Source organism: Panthera leo, chromosome D1 (assembly GCF_018350215.1).
Source record: "Panthera leo isolate Ple1 chromosome D1, P.leo_Ple1_pat1.1, whole genome shotgun sequence".
Taxonomy (NCBI): Eukaryota; Metazoa; Chordata; class Mammalia; order Carnivora; family Felidae; genus Panthera; species Panthera leo.
Window position 1 is genome coordinate 89,384,766 of NC_056688.1, and position 17,912 is coordinate 89,402,677.

Here is a 17,912-nt window from a genome sequence, read left to right on the forward strand (position 1 = left end):
TCTTCTTTCTTTTTCTGTCCCCATATCCTGAGCCTCTTCCTCGGTGCCATGTTACCGCACATCTTGTCTCTCCTAATGCTTTGGAACTGTGCTTCTCAGCGTAGATCTAGCTCCTTGTCTACTGTGGCTAAAGCCACAGGCGCCCTGGCTTTAAAACTGCAGAGCCTCAGGAAATTTCTTCAAACTCCTCTTCCCAGTTGTTCTCAGGAACAGACTTCTTCTGTGTTGTGGTTCACTTATTTCCTCCCTCCCTCCTTGCTTCCCTCTTTCCCTCCCTCTCTTTAAAAAAAAAATATTTTTTTTTAATGTTTATTCACTTTTTGAGAGACAGAGTAGGAGCAGGGCAGGGGCAGAGAGAGAGAGAGAGAGGGAGACACAGAATCCTAAGCAGGCTCCAGGCTTTGTGCTGACAGTCGAGAGCCCAACGCGGGGCTTAAACTCACAAACCATGAGATTGTGACCTGAGCTGAAGTCAGATACTTAACCAACTGAGCCACCCAGGCGCCACCCCCCACCTTTCTTTTCTTATGACCTACTATGTGTCAGGCACCATGCTACATACTGGGTATACACTAATAACTAAGACAGACATGGTTCCTATCTTTGTGGGAGAAACAAGCGTATAATCGGGCCCCTACACTGTGGGTGAAGTGCTATGATTAAGGGAAGTTTAGGCTGCTTTAGGAAAGCTCCTAAGTCGGTGTTGGAGGATAAGGGAAGGCTTTCCAGAAAAGGTTATATATGAACAGAGCTTATCTAAAAGATGAGAAGGCAGGCAAAGGAGGAGGAGGGGGTAGAGTTGTTCTAGGGAGAGAGAACAACTTGTGGGAAAGCTCTAGATAAGAGAAGTGTGGAGCAAAGAAAGCTGAATCCAGATCATTTAGGGCCTTAGAGGCCACCTATGGTATTTGAGCACTAGCTTGCCAGCAGTGAGAAAGCATTAAAGAATTGTAAATGGGAATTGACCCCGATAGATTTGCATTTTGGAAGTCCCCCCTGCATGCCTGAACTGGAAGTGGATTAACACCAGAGCCTGGGAGCCTAAATGCACATCTTCTCTAGTTATTGACCGGGTTTTTACCATTTTGCATAGACCTTCGGTTTCAACAGACTCTAAATTGTCTCCTTGGCACTCCATCTCTCCTACTCTCAAGACTAGCTCTAGCTCCTGAAAATCTGGGCCGAGGACAGCCCTGAACTTTCTTCGTCCCCAGAAAGAACGTTCAGACAAGACCAAATAATGAAAACACCTTAACAGAGGTGATGTGGCTTGGAGGAGCCTGATTAGGATGAACACACTCGTCTTGTCTTTATGGGTACATGTCAGAGGCACGTTGAGTAGAAGAATACAGGGACCTTATGAAGAGATTACCTCACTTCCAAGATACTATTTAGTGTAAGATACTGGTTGTAGAGTTTAATTGCAGATACCCTCGTGTCATTTTGACAAGACAGTCGTGAAGCATAGTTTCTTTACGAGCAGCCACGAAGTCAAGCTGTCCCTAAGCGAGGCTGTCATGGATGTTAGCAGGGATTCTTTTGGACCGGGACTCGACAGAACCCTCTTGTGGTACGATGAGCACTTGAAGAACATGTTCTGATTTGGCAGAAAGAGAAAAGAGGAGTCAAATTTTCTTCTTAAACTTTAAATTTATACTCGTTGGTTCCATTCAGTTTGTGTTGAACTACCATTTGGCTCAGTTAATTCCAATTAACACTTCAGGGCGGATTGCCTTTGATCTGAAATTTCTCTCATTTATGATATACACTTCACCATCCCAATAAACCAAACCGAGTTTTGTTCCAAAGGCTCCTGTGTTGCTGACAGTATTAAATGAGAGTTTGATGTGTGAGGGAGACAGAAAGGAAGTGCGGGTCTGCCTGCACAGGGGATGGAAGAGGAATGAATCGGCAGTCTCTGCATCCAGGTCTCTTGGATGGTTATACCTGTGTCTCCTTTGCTGGCATTCTTTCCGTACAGCCGCTTCCCCACTGTCTGCACGGAAGTCCAGCCTCTCTCCACAGTGGCGGGAACAAAGGAGATTTCCTGTCCTGTTGAAACGTCTCTGTCTGTAACAGAGCTGTGTGTGTCCCCTCTCACCTGGGGTCTCCCTGCCTTCTTCCTCCTTTCCCTTCTGACTCCCCAAGCCATTTGACATGACATGTCTCAGTATTGTACTTTTGGTCCTGTCTGTTCCTTGCCCTGAATTTTATTGTGTAGTTGTCCTACCAATCAATAACAGTAATAATCATAGCTGTCACTTACTGAAGGTTTACTACGTATGGTGTTTTTATATATATCCTCATTTAATCCTCATGTAAAGCCTATGATGTGGTTATTATCTCACTTGTAAAATGAGGAAGTTAATGCTCAGAAGGATGAACTTGCCCTAGATCACAGAGCTAGTAAGTGGCAGAGCTAGGATTTGAATCCAGTCTGGCTTCAGGGTTCATACCCTCCACCACCATTTGGACTATCTGCCCTCATCGGCCAGCGCACTGCTTTTCCTCCCCGAAAGCTGTGAGAGCCGGGAGGCTTCACGCCTACTCCTCGGGGGATCACCTTGCTCTTGTTCCTCTGACCTGGGAGGTCTTGACTTGCTTTGACACTGAATTGCTGGGGCCTCTGTTTTCTGCAAGCTGCCTCTCCCCTCCTTAGCCTCTGTCATCCTAAAAGGATATTTCTTCGCTTACCCGCACACAGTGTCCTTTCAGGGTCAGCAGCAAACGGGGCCCTTTCAGACTCCCTGGGGAGCAGGCGGCCAGGCCTTCCTTTGACCCGCTCCCCCCACCCCGCCCCCGCAGAATCGGCCGCATGTTGCCCCTGCATCTGGTGGTCTACTCCTCAAATCCACGTGATGGCTACATAGATGGTGAGGGTCCTTGGAGGGCGTGGAGGAACAAAAGTCCTCATGTGTACAACATGGATATTACCCATCGTGGAGTCATCTTTTAAGAGGGTGTCTTTGAAGCCCAGAGTGATTTTTTTTTTTTCCAAGCAAAAAAAGCAATTTACACTTTTGGCAGCAATTTTCTGTCTTCTCTGTGCTATTACGGGAGATCTTGTGTTCACTCCCTCACAGATCGGCTCCTCAGCGCCTGCTGGAGCCCGCTGAGAAGTGATATATATTCCAGGAGAGGGGGTGGCAATAGATGCTGCTGCCTTAAAGCTGTTTTGTAGTGGGAGGAAGTCAGAGAGGGAAGGACCCCGAAACTCTTGTGCTCGGAGGAAAAAGGAGCAAGATCAATATGAAATCTTGATTTGTTATTGAGATGTTCTGTGATTTTTTTCTTTTTTTCTTTTTTTTTTAACATAGAGGAAAATGGCTTTTTAATAGTAACAACCATATTTGGGACTTCTGTAGAATATTTCATCTTCAGAGCTGGCTCTTATTCAGGCAAAAAGCTCCCGCTGAGATCAGTGTGAATCTGACCCGTGCCGATTCTGTGATCAAACAGGCAGCGAGTTCTGAAGAAGTAGGAGCTCAAGGAGAGTCAGCAGACCTGCCTTCTATTCTTGGTCTGCCTGAGACTGACTGCGTGACCTTGGGCTAGTCATTCAACCTCGTTGCCTCTGTGTAGTCTGTTTTTATTTCTCTGTAAACACTAGCCTTTCTTCCCCCTGCTCTCCACCCAGTTTTTTGGGGTTGTGGTTGTGTGAAGAAATACAGTCTTATATTACATATGGAGTGGAAAGAATCTGCTTCTTAGAGATTCTGTAATTTAGTAGATTCTTAAAAAAATCTTCTGAATTTTGTTTCTTTAAAAATCTTCTTGGGGCTGTATACAAGGTACTCTTCCCCACCCCCAAAATAATAACCGTATGTTCTTAGACATGACATCTCTCCTCCTGACAACTTAGTTTGTAGAGATAAAAGAGAACTAAATCAGCGATACACGTAGGTTTCTTTTGTCCTCTGATTGCAAATTCATGACTTGGTTTTGCACTGTCTTCATTTCAGAAGACCTAGCTCGAAGCCAAAGAAAATGGCTCAGATGCTTGTGACATGGGATGGAGTGATCAGGGCTGCTTATTATACAGAAGTGGGGTCCCAGCATCTAAGCTGGCCTCCTGTACAGAGAATCTCTTAACTGTCACATTTCCCTGTCACAGAACCTGGGTTGACTTTGCTTTCCCCTGCTGATGTGGATCGTTTATCCCCTACTCTCCCAGGTGAGGGATGGAGTTCTGCTGTGCATTATGCTGCCTCTCAGTAATAGAAGCTAACGTAATTGATTTTCAGATATTTACCCATGATAGTCACTTTATCTTATTTTATGCATATTGGTATACAACCAGAGGATGCAGGCACAGCTGGAAAATTCAGCCAGGGTGCCTCTGGTTTACCTCCATCGGCCTCACACTAGAAATGCCGGCCAGGAGCAGCTGCCTGCCTTTTTGGGCTGTGCATATTGCTAGCAACAGCAAGAGCCCCAGTGGGAAGGGGCCCGGGTGTCCCTTTGCATACTGTGGTTTTACTGGGAACATTTACGTATGTTACCTCATTTATTTCTCATATCAGTCCTCATAGGTGGCTAATCCATTATCCAGAGCTGCAGAGAGGTGATACCTACGTGAGGTGACACAGCTGAAAAACGGTAGAACTGGTGTTCAGACTCCAGTAGTCTGACTCGAACATGTGACTCTTAACCACTGCACCGTCACAGTGCTCGGTAAGAAGTATGTTGGATGTAGAGTAGGGTACAGCCAACGCAGAGCAGAGAGTCAGAAAAGATAACATTTGTGCTGGACTTCGAAGAATGGGTATGGGTAGGCTTTTCCAGGTGGGGAGGGTAGAAAGGCCATCCAAGCAGAGGGACCAGCATGTCTCAAGGCTCGGAGGAAAAACGCATGTGCTGTGTGAGGAATGGTGAGCCACTGCATGACCGGACTGTGGCGGGAGGTGGGCCTAACAGATGGGTGGGTTCGCCCTGCAGAGGGTCTTGTGCGCTATGCTGGGATGCCAGAAGGTTGTACTATCGCTTTGTCCTTACTATAGAAGAAGTGGACAGACTTCTAAATCTTGCGGGTCTCTTCCTGTAGTTGTATCTCATGATTTGTTATGGGTAAATTGTTTGCTCTCTTGTGCCTCAGTTTCCCCATCAAAATAACACATCCTGTTATACTTAAAGACAAGTTTGCCGTGAAGCATTGAAAGTGTGTTCTTTTGGGTTTCTTTTTTTAGATGGAAGAACAAGCAGCTGAGCTAAAGTAGCTGAAGAGGGAAATTGTTTGATTTGTGTCTTATAACCCTATTTTGACATCTCCTGCCTTCCTCAAACTGAAAATCGGGTTTGGAAAGTAGTTATCTAGTTCCAAATTAATAGAGAAAAGGAGTACTAAAGCCCCGACATTTTCCAAATAGATTTAGGACTAAAGATATTTTTTAAAACCTTGTCAAAGAATTAAATCGATGTCACATTTGTCCCTGAGTTAGATCCGGTGCTGAAGAGTCTGGCTGGAGCCTACTTCTCTTCTTCCTTGTTTGTCTTCATAGCCATTTTGGACCAGCAATTAAACATAATTCGTTTGAGGAAGTCACAAAACTCCAGTCTGTGTTTTAAGAATAACTAAATTGGATGTCATTGCCTGTGCCCCCCTCCTGGGGCAGCCATTGTAAAATTGTCGTTAGTGGTGTCTTTTTCATTTTAGAAGAAACCTGCCAAGCTCTAGCATCTTCTCACTTGCTCCCAGTGAGAGGCACATAAGAGGTCAATAATTCCATTTTCCCAACAGCTTCCAAGGATCTTTCCTTTTTTTGTAGCTCCGTGTGCCTGAACTGCATTCACCTCTTTACCCAGAAACCCGCAGCATCCATGACAGATGCTGGGAGCAGAAGCTGGTGTGTTTTTGTGATTTGGTTTTTTTTGTTTTCTTTTCTCCTTCAAAGATGATGTGAAGTTAAGAGTTAATAAGCGTAGGTCTCTTTAAACCCAGGGAGGTAGCTTCAGGACAGTAAGAGGTGGCTGAAGGCCAAGATGAAACTTGGGTACCCTAAATGGTGAGGTCTTTGCCAAGGACCAGTGTTCATGTATGTGCCTGTTTGGACCTAGGACCTAACTATGAGCGTGTGTATGTTCATAAAAGAAATACTTCCTTAGCCACAAGCAGGGGTTTCGGGGAAGAAAAGCACCTTCTTATATAAATGTCTCATTCCCCCCACTGCTTCGCACCGCTGCCGATTGTTCCCCGTAGGTTGTGGTGTGGTTGTAAAATGGAAAAGCATTTGTTTCCTTGGTGAGTACACGTCTCCTTCCCCTCTGGCTCCATCAGTTCTATTTAAAGGAAAGTGAGGTGGAGCATGAGGAACACAGCCCAGAGCAGGAGGGGATGTGAGAACTTCGGCGAAGGTGGGAGAGAAGCATCTCTCAGCTGCCCCCTGGCTGCTAGACGCGTCTCGGTGGAGATGCAGTGGGGTGCTGTGTGGTCCCCCACACCTGAACAGGTGCTTCCACCTGAGGACCAGTGAGAGCCGCCCAGGCGGCCGGCTTTGCCTTCCACGCTTGTCCAGGACTCACAGTTCTTCGGCAGCAGGGGCGCTGCCTGCTTATGTGCCGAACGTTAAACAGGAGCCGGATCTGCATAGCGTACTCAGACATTGAACACAGCTCTGTGAGGTAGAGTTATTCCATTCTTTTTGCAGAGGAGGAAACTGATATTCCAAGAAGTTACATGATTAAGCCATGGTCACACCGTCAGAAAGTGAGTCCATCGGGACTGGAACCCAGATCTGTCAGGCTTAGAATTCTGTGCTTTCAACCACTGCGCCATACTGCCTTTCTAAGGTGATGCAGGATTCGTATCTTCCAATGTCTTGGCTGGGAATAAGTGACAAGGCAGCAGGGATTTGGCATTTTTATCAGAAAAACTTTTCATTTTCTTTGTTGAATGGCAACAAGCAGTTTGCCTGAGATGGAAGTTGAAGCGGAGCTTGCCAGGAAACTGCCTGAGGGGGAACGAACCAGAACTTCTCTCCCCAGACAGGTAAACATGAGTTTACTCCCTGGCTTTTGTGGAGCCAGCAACTGCCATCGCCTTTTCTGAAAGAGCCACTGTTCACCCAGTGGCAGGTGCAGGCCAACTGTTGTCATGGCAACGGCAGGAGAGGCGAGCAAGTTTAATTCCAGAACTGATAATTAACTCGGGGGTGGGGAGGGGGGTAAGGAGAGGAATGGGGGGATAATTGTTTCAGGAGGGAAAACTTAGCAATTACCAGCAAGCTGCATAGATGAAAAGGCCAGGCACAGATGCCCCTGGAATTCAGTGCCTATCCCCTCTGGTTAGGAAGTTTTGATAACTCGTCCCCAGCCAACCAAGACACTTTAAGGAACCAGATGAGGAAAGAAGAACATTACATAGGCTGGGAAGAGAAATTCAGGGGGTCAGGTGAATGACTACCCTAAATGACGGCAGCCGTCTAGAAGCAATCCAGAAATGCCATCTGAACTCTGCGGGAAGAATTCGTGCTTGGAGAGAAAGCAGGGCCCATAAAGCACACCTGTTTTGAGTTTGTACTTCTATGTATGGAATGAGGGACAGCGGCTTCATAGAGAGTAAAAGGAAGACTTGTAGAGACAAGGCACTTGTTGAGGTGCTTGATCATTGTGGCTGTTAGTCTGTAAACCCTCAGAGATTGTAACATTGAAAGTAAGCTAAGCATTCCACATGGATTATCCATCTCATTTAATCCTTACAGCCGCCTAGCGTGAAGGTGTTTGTTATTCTCCTAAAAGAATTTGAATATTCAGTACCTTGCCCAAGGTCACAGAGCTAGTAAGTCACTGTGCTGAATCCTATTGTCCTATTGATTTGTATTTATAAAATAAAACCTATATTACTCTATAGGGAAGAATCAGACTTAAGTAGATATGAACACTTTACGGTAAAAAGGAAAATACTTTTTTTTAGTGGAGGTAAGGTGAGCTACAAAATAAAAATTACTGAATGAGAAATATTGGAGAATGTCCTGTCATGCTTCTGAGATCTGTCACACTCCTAGCTCACAGATTAACCCTGTGTCTCCAGTTCTGATCGGGGAATAAGTGTGAGTCATGGTTCCTTCCTAACTTGTTATATATTTTTTAAGATTATTTTGTTGCAGATGTGGAGCTCGAACTCATGACCCCAAGATCAAGAGTCACATGCTCTTCTTTAGGGGTGCCTGGGTGGCTCAGTTGGTTAAGTGTCCGACTTCGGCTCAGGTCACGATCTCACAGTTTGTGGGTTCGAGCCCTGCATCGGGCTCTGTGCTGACAGCTCAGAGCCTGTGGCCTGCTTCGGATTCTGTGTCTCCCTCTCTCTCTGCCTCTCTCCTGCTCATACTCTGTCTCTCTCTCTCAAAAATAAACAAACATAAAAAAATTTTTTAAAAAAGTCGCATGCTCTTCTGACTGAGCCAGCCAGGCACCCCACTGATGTATTTTTTTTGAGAGAGAGAGTGAGAAAGACTGGGCACACACAGGTGGGGGAGGGGCAGAGGCAGAGGGAGAGATTGAGAATCTGAAGCAGGTTCCACACCCAGTGCAGAGCTGACACAGGGCTTGATCTCACAACTTTGAGATCATGACCTGAGCTGAAATCAAAAGTCGGATGCTTAACCAACTGAGCCACCCAGATAGATGCCCACCTAATGATGTATTTTAGTCAAACTTCCTTGGTTTATGTATTTTTCATTGGGAAAAAATGTCATACTGTATAGCAAGACTTTCCTGTATTCTGTGAGTGTGTGTGTGTGGGAGAGAGAGAGAGAGGTGTGTGTGTGTGTGTGTGTGTGTGTGTGTGTGTGTGAGAGAGAGAGAGAGAGAGAGAGAGAGAGATGGGGGTGGGTGCAGAGGGAGAAAGGACCAGGGAGAGAAAAATTTTGCTTTAAAATGATGAGTCTCAGGGGCACCTGGCTGGCTTAGTCAGTAGAGCATGAAACTCTTATCTCAGGGTCATGAGTTTGAGCCCCACATTGGGTGTAGAGATTACTTATGAGACAACAACTAAAGGGATGAGTCTCAGTGGAAAGAGAAACCTAGCATTTATCCAGCAGTATCTTCAGAGCACCTACTTGCTTCCAGGTGTTGTCTTTGGTGCTAGGAGTGTAGTTGCCAACAAAACATTCAAGGTTCATGTCCTCAATGAGGTTATATCCTAGACTCTCAAGTAAGGATTGTGAAATGAAAGTGGTGTATAATTTAAAAACACATTTTAAATAAATCCATTAGCCTCTCTCCTAAAACCAATTATAGGAAGTCAAACTTGTCCAGTCCTTCTGACTGGGAGGAAAATATGCAGAAAATAGAATAAAAGTGAAGTATATGTTGATAATCACCACTTAAAACTATGAGCTTCCCCTCGATTTTCCAGAAGTTTGACAAACTCTCCTAAGTTGATGTTGCCTTTGTAAGTGAAACAATTAATATCAAAATTTGGGAGTTCGACTGACACAATAATTATGCTGGAAAATGTAATTTTGCCTGCATAATAGAGGTGGGATTATTTCAAGGAGATCTCATTAATGTGCTGCTCATCAACAAAGAGCAGTGTAACCTTTCTCTTATTAGATTAGTACAGGGTCATGATGCAAAAGGCTGTGGGAACAATTCTCAGTCTTTTGTTCTAAGAAAATAAATTAAGCACTGTCTAGAAGTCTAGATATGGAAATTGAAATCATTGAAGACAGAAAAACAGTGTGGCCACTCATACTGAAATCAACATAACCTTCTTTCCTTTCTGTGAGTTTTATTCCTTTACCCATTTGTTGAGCAGATTTTACCAAGTGTCTGCTATGACCTAGGCAGTGCTAGATGTTGGAGCTGTCGTAGAAGTCAAAATCAAAACCAGCCCTTGTTTACGTACAGTGGTCGGTCTCTCCTCCGCATTTCAGGGGCGTACATCTGCTCTGTCTGCTCATCTCTCTGCAAGCGTAAAGAATCGGCAGCCTACTAAAAAACTGCATGTCATGTGCAATTGTAAATGGAAATCCCCCAGTGCAAGGCTTCCCAGATATAGTGGACTGAACGCTAATTTGAATTGTTGACTTACTCTTCTAAGGTAGAGTTCCACGTCCAGTAAGTGTGGAACGTGCTACCCGTTTATCTCGGAGCTCCACAAGTACCGTGCATGGTATGATGGAGTTCGAGCAGCCTTGTGATAATGAGACCTGCCTCCTTGTTTAACCCAACGTTCCCAAACTAATTGATTATAAGGCTCTTTTAACTCCTATCACATAAATATCCCCCAGAACAGTGTTCCTCACCTGGAGGAATGCAGCTCAGTCTCCACTAGACGATGAGACCGGATGCTGACAATTGGCCACTCAAAGAGGGCAGGAGACCTAAGGCGATATATTAGGAGTGTACATCTCTCAGGCTGAAATCTCCCCCTCATTGTACTTCATGTCAAATAACTGGGATTTCTGAACTGCTTTCACTGATGTGATTTATTTCTGGTACAATTGGAAATGTAGTTATCAGGGGTACAAATAATTGAAGCTGATATACATTCTTGGGAAAAAGAAACCTAGGAAGGGCCACTGGGATTTTTTTTTTTAATTGACATGAAAAAAGATAAAACCTGGATTTCCATAATTCCGTTAAAAATAAGACATCCATTGGGGCGCCTGGGTGGCTCAGTCGGTTAAGCGGCCGACTTCGGCTCAGGTCATGATCTCGCGGTCTGTGAGTTCGAGCCCCGCGTCGGGCTCTGTGCTGACAGCTCAGAGCCTGGAGCCTGTTTCAGAGTCTGTGTCTCCCTCTCTCTGACCCTCCCCCGTTCATGCTCTGTCTCTCTCTGTCTCAAAAATAAATAAACATTAAAAAAAAAAAAAAAATAAGACATCCATCATAACTAATTTTTTTTTGTTCTTTTCATCTTAATGTATTTCCTTTCACTTTTTAACAACAAAAAAGTTGTGATACCGGTGCATACCAAGCACCCAGCACCTTGCCTAGAACAGAGTAGACCCTTAAATGTTGGTTGAGTGAAGGAATGAATGAATGAGACAATGATAAGGGACATTACTAAACACAGAATAATCCAGAACAAGGTCATTTTTGTTTGTTTGTTTGTTTGTTTGTTTGCTTTAAGTCAGTGTATAAAGTGGGCCCGCCCTTTTATCACATGATGGTGCCTCTTATATCCAGTAGCAGTCATGTGCTTATCATAGTTTAGGAGCAACTAAGAAAATAACATATATAAAAGTGTTTTGCAAACTGTTAAGTGCTTCACCCAGGGAATAGGTGTATTTTGTATTTTACCAATGATTATGGAAGTGCTCAGCATTCTGTCTCAGAAATTTCCCTGATATAACCAAGCACTGATGCCAGATGGATTATACATCAGGATCGCAGCGTTTTGACTTAAAGGCCCAAGAGACGTTGGCAACGGGACTCAGATGTCAAGCCTTCGGGAGAACCTCTGCCCATCCGCTTTCTCCTCAGCCTTCTAAGGGCACCCTCTCTGTCTGTATTGAGAATCAAGTGAGCATATATGTGAATGATAGTATGTGAGATGCAGATAAGAAATGAGAATGATGCTCTGTGCCCTTCAGAAGTATAAAGCGTGAAGCAAGCACAATAGGATTGGATGGTACAAGATGAAGTCTTTGTATAATGGTATCTGTTAAGACATAATTGTGTTTACAACTTGAGGTTCGTATATGAGTCATTTAAATAAACACCAGGATAAATAAATAAACATTTACCAGAAGTAATGAAGGAAACAAGAAGATTGACCTTGATTCACCACCTTTACAACTTACGGGGTATGCACAGACATCTCATTTCCTTATACTGACAAGCCTGAGAGGTGGTTTTGCTGTCCTCACATTACAGATTGAGGGGACTGAGTGAGAGTAAGTGACTTGTCCAGGGTCTCCCAGCTAGAGCTGGTAGTGGAGAGGGTCCGCGCTATTGGAAGGAAGGCCTTCTTGTTCTGTATTCTGTATCTTTGCTCTCACAGCTACTTGGGTTCAAAGGATAATTCTTGTTTTCTCCTCCCTCTCCAACGTGCTTCTGCCCTTGACTTCACCTTCTCAGCTAATGGCATCATCATGTCTCAAGGCAGTAACTTAATAATATTCAATATCTCTCTTTTCTTCACACTCCATATCCAATTAGTCAGCAAATCCTGTCAGATTTGCCCTCAAGTATACATCAGATCCAAGGACTTCTCACTACCAGCCCACCTCCTGTTCCAACCAGATCCTTTCTCTCCAAGAGTCCCCCTGCCTTCCCCTTGTCACCATCCTTATCTGTCCTTCCCCTCTACCTCCAACTGCATCCTTCACATAGAGCCGAGAATGATCTTCTGGGATGTGAAGATCATGCGGTTTTGTCCACTCAGAGTCCTCCAGTGTGAGTTCTGTCGTGTCTGCAATTTGCTCCAGAGTAACTGGGGGAAAGGGAGCTTGTACGGTCCCACAAGACGTGGCTCCCACCTGCCTCTCTGTCCCCACACACCTGCCGCTCACCCCAGGCTCGCTTTAACTACACTGCATTCTTACTCTTCTTCAAACAGGTGTGACGTGTGGCATTCCTTCTGGTTTCAGGGCCTCTGTGTGGTGTTCCCTTCTGCCTGAATGTTCATTCCCAGATCTTCATACATAGCTCACTCTCTCACCTTATGTAGGCCTCTTGAGACCTCCATTCCTTACCCAGCTTTGGGTTTCTGCACATACTTATCACTACGTGAAAATATGTTATGTATGTAACTTATTACTTTCTTTCGTCCTCACTGTACAATAAGGGTCATAAGGGGAAAAGCCTTGCCTTTCTCACCACTGCATTCTCAGTGCCTAGAACGCTCTAGGCACACAGTTAAGGTTTTGAAAAAATGAATAGCTGTGCAAAATCCATGTTCTGAGTTGTGGTGGGAACCCTGGTTTGGAATAGGAAACCCTTAGATTCACTGGAAGGCATTTTCAGTCTATCACCTTGGCAGGCCATTCACCATCAGCTCTTACTGGTGAGTCTGCTTTTGTTATCCACAAAACTTCACAGAATGAGCGTAAGAAGGTCATAGAATCTGGAGTGGGAGGAGTAGGTGGAGATGAAACGAGCAAATGTGTATGCATCCTCTGAAAAGACGTGGAAGAGAAAGCCCTTATGTGACTTTCAGAGCTCTTGAGCTCTGTACCCATAAGGCTTGGCAGAGACTATTCTGGCAACGCTAAAATCGTAAGCCTAGGCCCTCTCATTCATCCTCAAACCCTGCCTAAAGAACACCAAGCCATAGGGTTCCCAAATGACGATGCAAAATAATGGTTATGCATCATAATTTTTTGCTTACAACCCACTGATAACTAAAGTATCTAGGGGCAGTTTTCCTTACACGGGGCTACCTTAACAATGGGAAAATCTTCTCTTGATTATACTCAGTCTTATTTTGTTTCCCTGAACATGCCTGTGTTTAAATAGATGAGTAACACTGTCACTTCTCAGACCAGATCTAACCTTTATGCGGTTTGGAACGGGAAGGCCTCATCCTCTGCAGCTACCAAATCGATTTAAAGGAACTGACCCTCCTGTCGTAACACTGTGTGTCGACACCACAGGGGGCTAGGACTCCTTTTGGAGACCCATACCCTGCTGTTTTTCTGCCCCTGGACACTCAGCCTTAATGTGGTGTCTGGTTCCAGCCTCCTTCTCCTCGTACCTCCTCTAAGGGGCCGTCTTGCTCACCCTCCGACCGATATAGGCACTTGTCATCCTGAACCATTTCTTTCTCACTAGAAGCTGACTGGTAATGCAGTGAAATTTCTAGTTACTGTAAGTTGTGCTGACACTTTTAGCATGAGTCTTGCGGCAATGAAGGGCCTTACCAAATAAATAAAATCTAGTTGTTCACATAAAAGGACAGGGGGATGGTTTGTGGGTGAAGAGGAAGGACCGGACTGTTCTCAGAGCCTAAGCTGCTGCTTCTAGCATCCCAGATTGAGGGGAAGAAGTATAGATGGGGAGGAACCGTTACCTGCTTCTGCAGCAGGCCCTGGAGGCAGCCTGATGGCTGGGGACACACTGTAGTCCCAGGAGGAGTTTCAGGAGAGGAAGCTGCCTCTCGAAAGTGCGGAGCTGAGAATCCTGCCTTCCTCCTTGCGCTTTGGGTTCTTTTGTTCTTCCTGACCTGAATCAGATTACAAATGTTAGATCTAGGTCAATGTAATAGTAGCAGTGTAATAGAATCCACTCACTGAATACTTAGTAAGTGCCTAGTAAGCACTAAGCGCTCTGCCTGTGTGTAAACATTGCCCTGAGCCTTCAGGCTTGGTGTTAGTGGTCATCTTTCGGGTGCATAAAAGAGAGCTAAGTAGTTAGTTAAGAAGTTCTTGTAAAGATGCGCCGGTAAGTAAAGAGCACGGGCAACAGTCAGCCTCCTTACAGGCCTCGTGGAAACACCATTCTGGACCTCGTGCCACCCTCGTGGCCAGTGTCCGGGCCACCTCTTCAGCAGCAGCTTCTCTTGCCGTCCCTCCAGGGCTCGGCTGTTACGGAGACTCCGCCATCTGTCTGCTTTTTACCCTGTACCGCGTCTACCCTTCGAAGCTTCAGGGTCCAAATCAGTTCCTTCTTTTGAATCCTCCTGTGGTCCTCCAGCTTTTATGGTTCATTTCTGGACTTACCACTTTCTCCTCCGTTTGTAATCACGTGTGTGCTGTGTCACACCAACAGCCTGTGAGCTTTGGAATGGCAACGTCTGTACTTTATTTTTCTTTCTCTCAGGAAGTCGTAGCAGGTCTGTTACGCTTTTCGCTAATGCTATACCTGAGCAGGATTTTGCCACGTTCCAGACTGGGAAAGTGACTGACCAGGACTGGTGAGCCCTTGGCCATCCCTTGGATGATGATGATCATGGCCATAATAGCTGACACTGATGGAGGGCTTACCCTCTGTTCTGAGGGTGTTATGTGTCATGATTTCATTTAATTCTTACAACAGCCCCTTAGGGGTAGAGGCTGCTACCGTCCCCATTTTCCAGACGAGGAAAATTAAACATGGAAAGATGGAATAATTTGTCCAAGGTCACGCAGTCAGTGAATGGGAGAGAACTAAGATTTGAACCAGAGCCATCTGGACACCCACCTGTCTCGATTGCCTTCTCAAATCACCACTGTAGGCTTGCGCTGAAATAAATAAACAAAAATTTTCAATATTTAGCAAATAAATATTAAGTAAATGAAATTTCTCCCATGCACATCTACTCGAATGAGGGGTTTTAACCTAATTATTCAAGGCTAGTTCCTTTGCTGTTTTCACTTAAAGCTGCACACTTGCTCTGTCTGCTGTGTTTCAGCTTCTGGGAAGGGCAGCAAGGCGGCAGGGAGAGCTTTGGAGGGAGTAAACTGTGTTCCCAGGACTGTGGCAGAAGAGCCCCTGGAGAGGTTTGGGCAGTGCTCTTTTCTTGTCCTTGGCAAGTAACAGGCGACAGAGGTGCTAGCATGACCGTAGCCGCCCATTCGGCTTCAGACCTATGTGCCTTGTGCATGATGAGATTGGAGAGCAGCAGCCTATCTGAGCCAGCCCCCGTGCAAGCTGCTGTCTGCAAAAGCAGGGGCGATCTCAGATGTATCATCGCAAGATAGTTCCTAAAATAAACAGACTTTTTGTTCTGACTCCTGCTTTTCCAGCTGAGGCCTGGCTGTTTCCTCTTTCTTTTTTTAAAACAATCTTTCTAGAAGGCATTTCTCTTCCTTCCTGCCTTTGGGTAATAGGGCTGACATCTGGGAAGAAGGAAGTGATCGACTCCTTCAAAGGTTATATCTCCACCAGACCCGAAAGTTGTTTAAAATTAAGTTGTGGCCTCTGGGGCTCTGAGTCAAGGTGAGCAGTGCTTGGGCCAGACTTCTGACTCCCACGGGGCCAGAAGCGAGAAAGTGAGCTCTTGCCCTGCATCAACCATCGTCAGTCAAGGAAACAGGTCTTTACTGAGTCTTAACCAGGTGCTTAGGCTTGTGGTAGCATGCGGGTTGCTTACAACCAAGAGGAAATGGGGAGGATAGTCAAGATTGGAATATACGAAGTAATTAGACAACAACAGTGAGATAATACAGACTAAAAACCAAATGTGTGTTTTAGACTCTCACAGTTTTAAGAGTTCTTAGAATCAGCAAGATGTACTCGTTAAACAATTACGACCTTGGGATCAGAGGTTCTGGGTCTGAATTCCTAGCCTTATACACCTAGTGCCCTATATAGCCTAGTCCTCTCATTTAAACTCCCTAGGCTTGGTTTTCTCGTCTGCAAGATGGAGATGCTAATAGTGTCTAAAATATGGTCGCTGCGAGGATTAACGAGATGATATATTTACTCAGTTAACAAAAAAGGGCTGTTGAGTGCCTTCTTTGTGCAAGGCAGCATCTAAGTGTATGGAGTTTGCACATGTCCCTGAAATCCCAGTGGCTACAACACAGGTGTTTATTTCTCTCTCATAGTCTGTGTCCATGGAGGATCAGCTTTCACTCTGCTCCCTTCTTCATTCTAAGGCCAAAACTAAGGAGCAGCTCCCATGTGGGACATGCACGCAAAGGGAAAAGAGCAATGCCAAAACCGTGCACCCCCACCCCTGTAGAGCAGGGGGTCACCGTTGGGGCAATGCACAGAGTGATTTCAGACGGAGAGAAGAGTCCTGATGGCCCAAGCATTGTTGCAGTGATCTAGGTCCTGATGGCCCAAGCATCGTCGCAGGGATCTAGGTGAAAGATCTCGAAGTTCTAGGCCTGGATAAGAACAGGAGCAGTGGGGAGAAAAGGATAGATGGGGCAGCATGGGCTGGGGAGGTGGAGAGGACGTAGCAAATGACCGTATTTGAGGAGTAAAGGAGGAAGAGGGAGCTAAATCGGGAGCCCTGGCTTCCACGCCTAGCCCTGCCACGGCTTCCTCACATAAAGTCAGACAAGTCGTTGAGCTTTGCTGGCTTGCGGTGCTGGAGTGTGAACTTTAATAAAAGGGGAGACCTGAGTCTGATGTGACCCCTGAGGTTCTTCCAGCTCTGTCCCTCTGTGGCTCTAAGACTACAAGGTCTTTGTCTCAGGAGGCCACAGACTGTGGGGACCCAGGCTGTTGGCAGGGAAAGTTGGTTTGGAAAGGAAGACGTTGTGAGAACTCCAGTTTGCATGTGTCTCAGCTCCCTGGGTTCTCTGCCTTCCACTGTGCCTCTCTGCTCATAATCTTCACTTTCTCCTGGGCTTTGTTGTGAATCCAAAACAAGAGATAGGATTTCTTTTTTCATCTCCAGAGTGGGATCTGTGGACACACAGGGCCTGAGGTCGTGGGACTTATGTAGCCGTGTGTACAGTGTTTCTCCAGTATCCTGGCATCTTTATACGCTTCTTCCAGCATATTTCATCTTATGAGAACATCTTCACCATGTCAGCCTGGGGGTCTGTTTGGGGAGAAAACTTACTGCCTCCTCCCCCATATATCCTCACGGCGAGAAACTTCTGCCAACGCTTCCTCTCGAGGGCATGCTTCTGCCTCCCTTAGCTTCTACTGGCCCCTGCCCTTGGGAAGAGGGGTAACTTGTCTGACTGGCAAGAGTCTGGCGGTCATTTGGCTTTTCTTCTGTGTTGTGCAGGGTGAATATGTTAACAGTCACTGCACTGAAAAGACAACATGGCCATATCTTTCTCTCTTCTCTTTTGCTTTCTCGGTTCACCTGGTTCAGGCAGGATGGGGATCCCTCGCTCTTCTGCTCTCCTTTGTGGTAAGCAGATTAGGAAGGAATTGCCTCTCAAGGACGCAGATAGGTCTTTGTTCCAGCTTCCCTATCTGTGGTGACTAGATGAGTGAGTCACTCCTGCCCTGCAATTCAGGTAACTTTGAGATAGTGGCCTGGTGGCAGGAGGCACTTTGTGTAGCCTCAGACACGGGTCCGTCTCAGGCAGCACGGAACTTTATTAATTGGGTCTCCATTAACAAAAGTAGCACCT

General features: G+C 45.7%; 1 protein-coding gene across 1 annotated transcript in view; it reads left to right on the plus strand.

Moving 5' to 3' along the window:
* The window catches only part of TRIM44 (tripartite motif containing 44), a 110,172-nt gene that overhangs the window by 57,687 nt on the left and 34,573 nt on the right, over positions 1-17,912 (plus strand). The gene's annotated exons all lie outside the window — the stretch shown is intronic.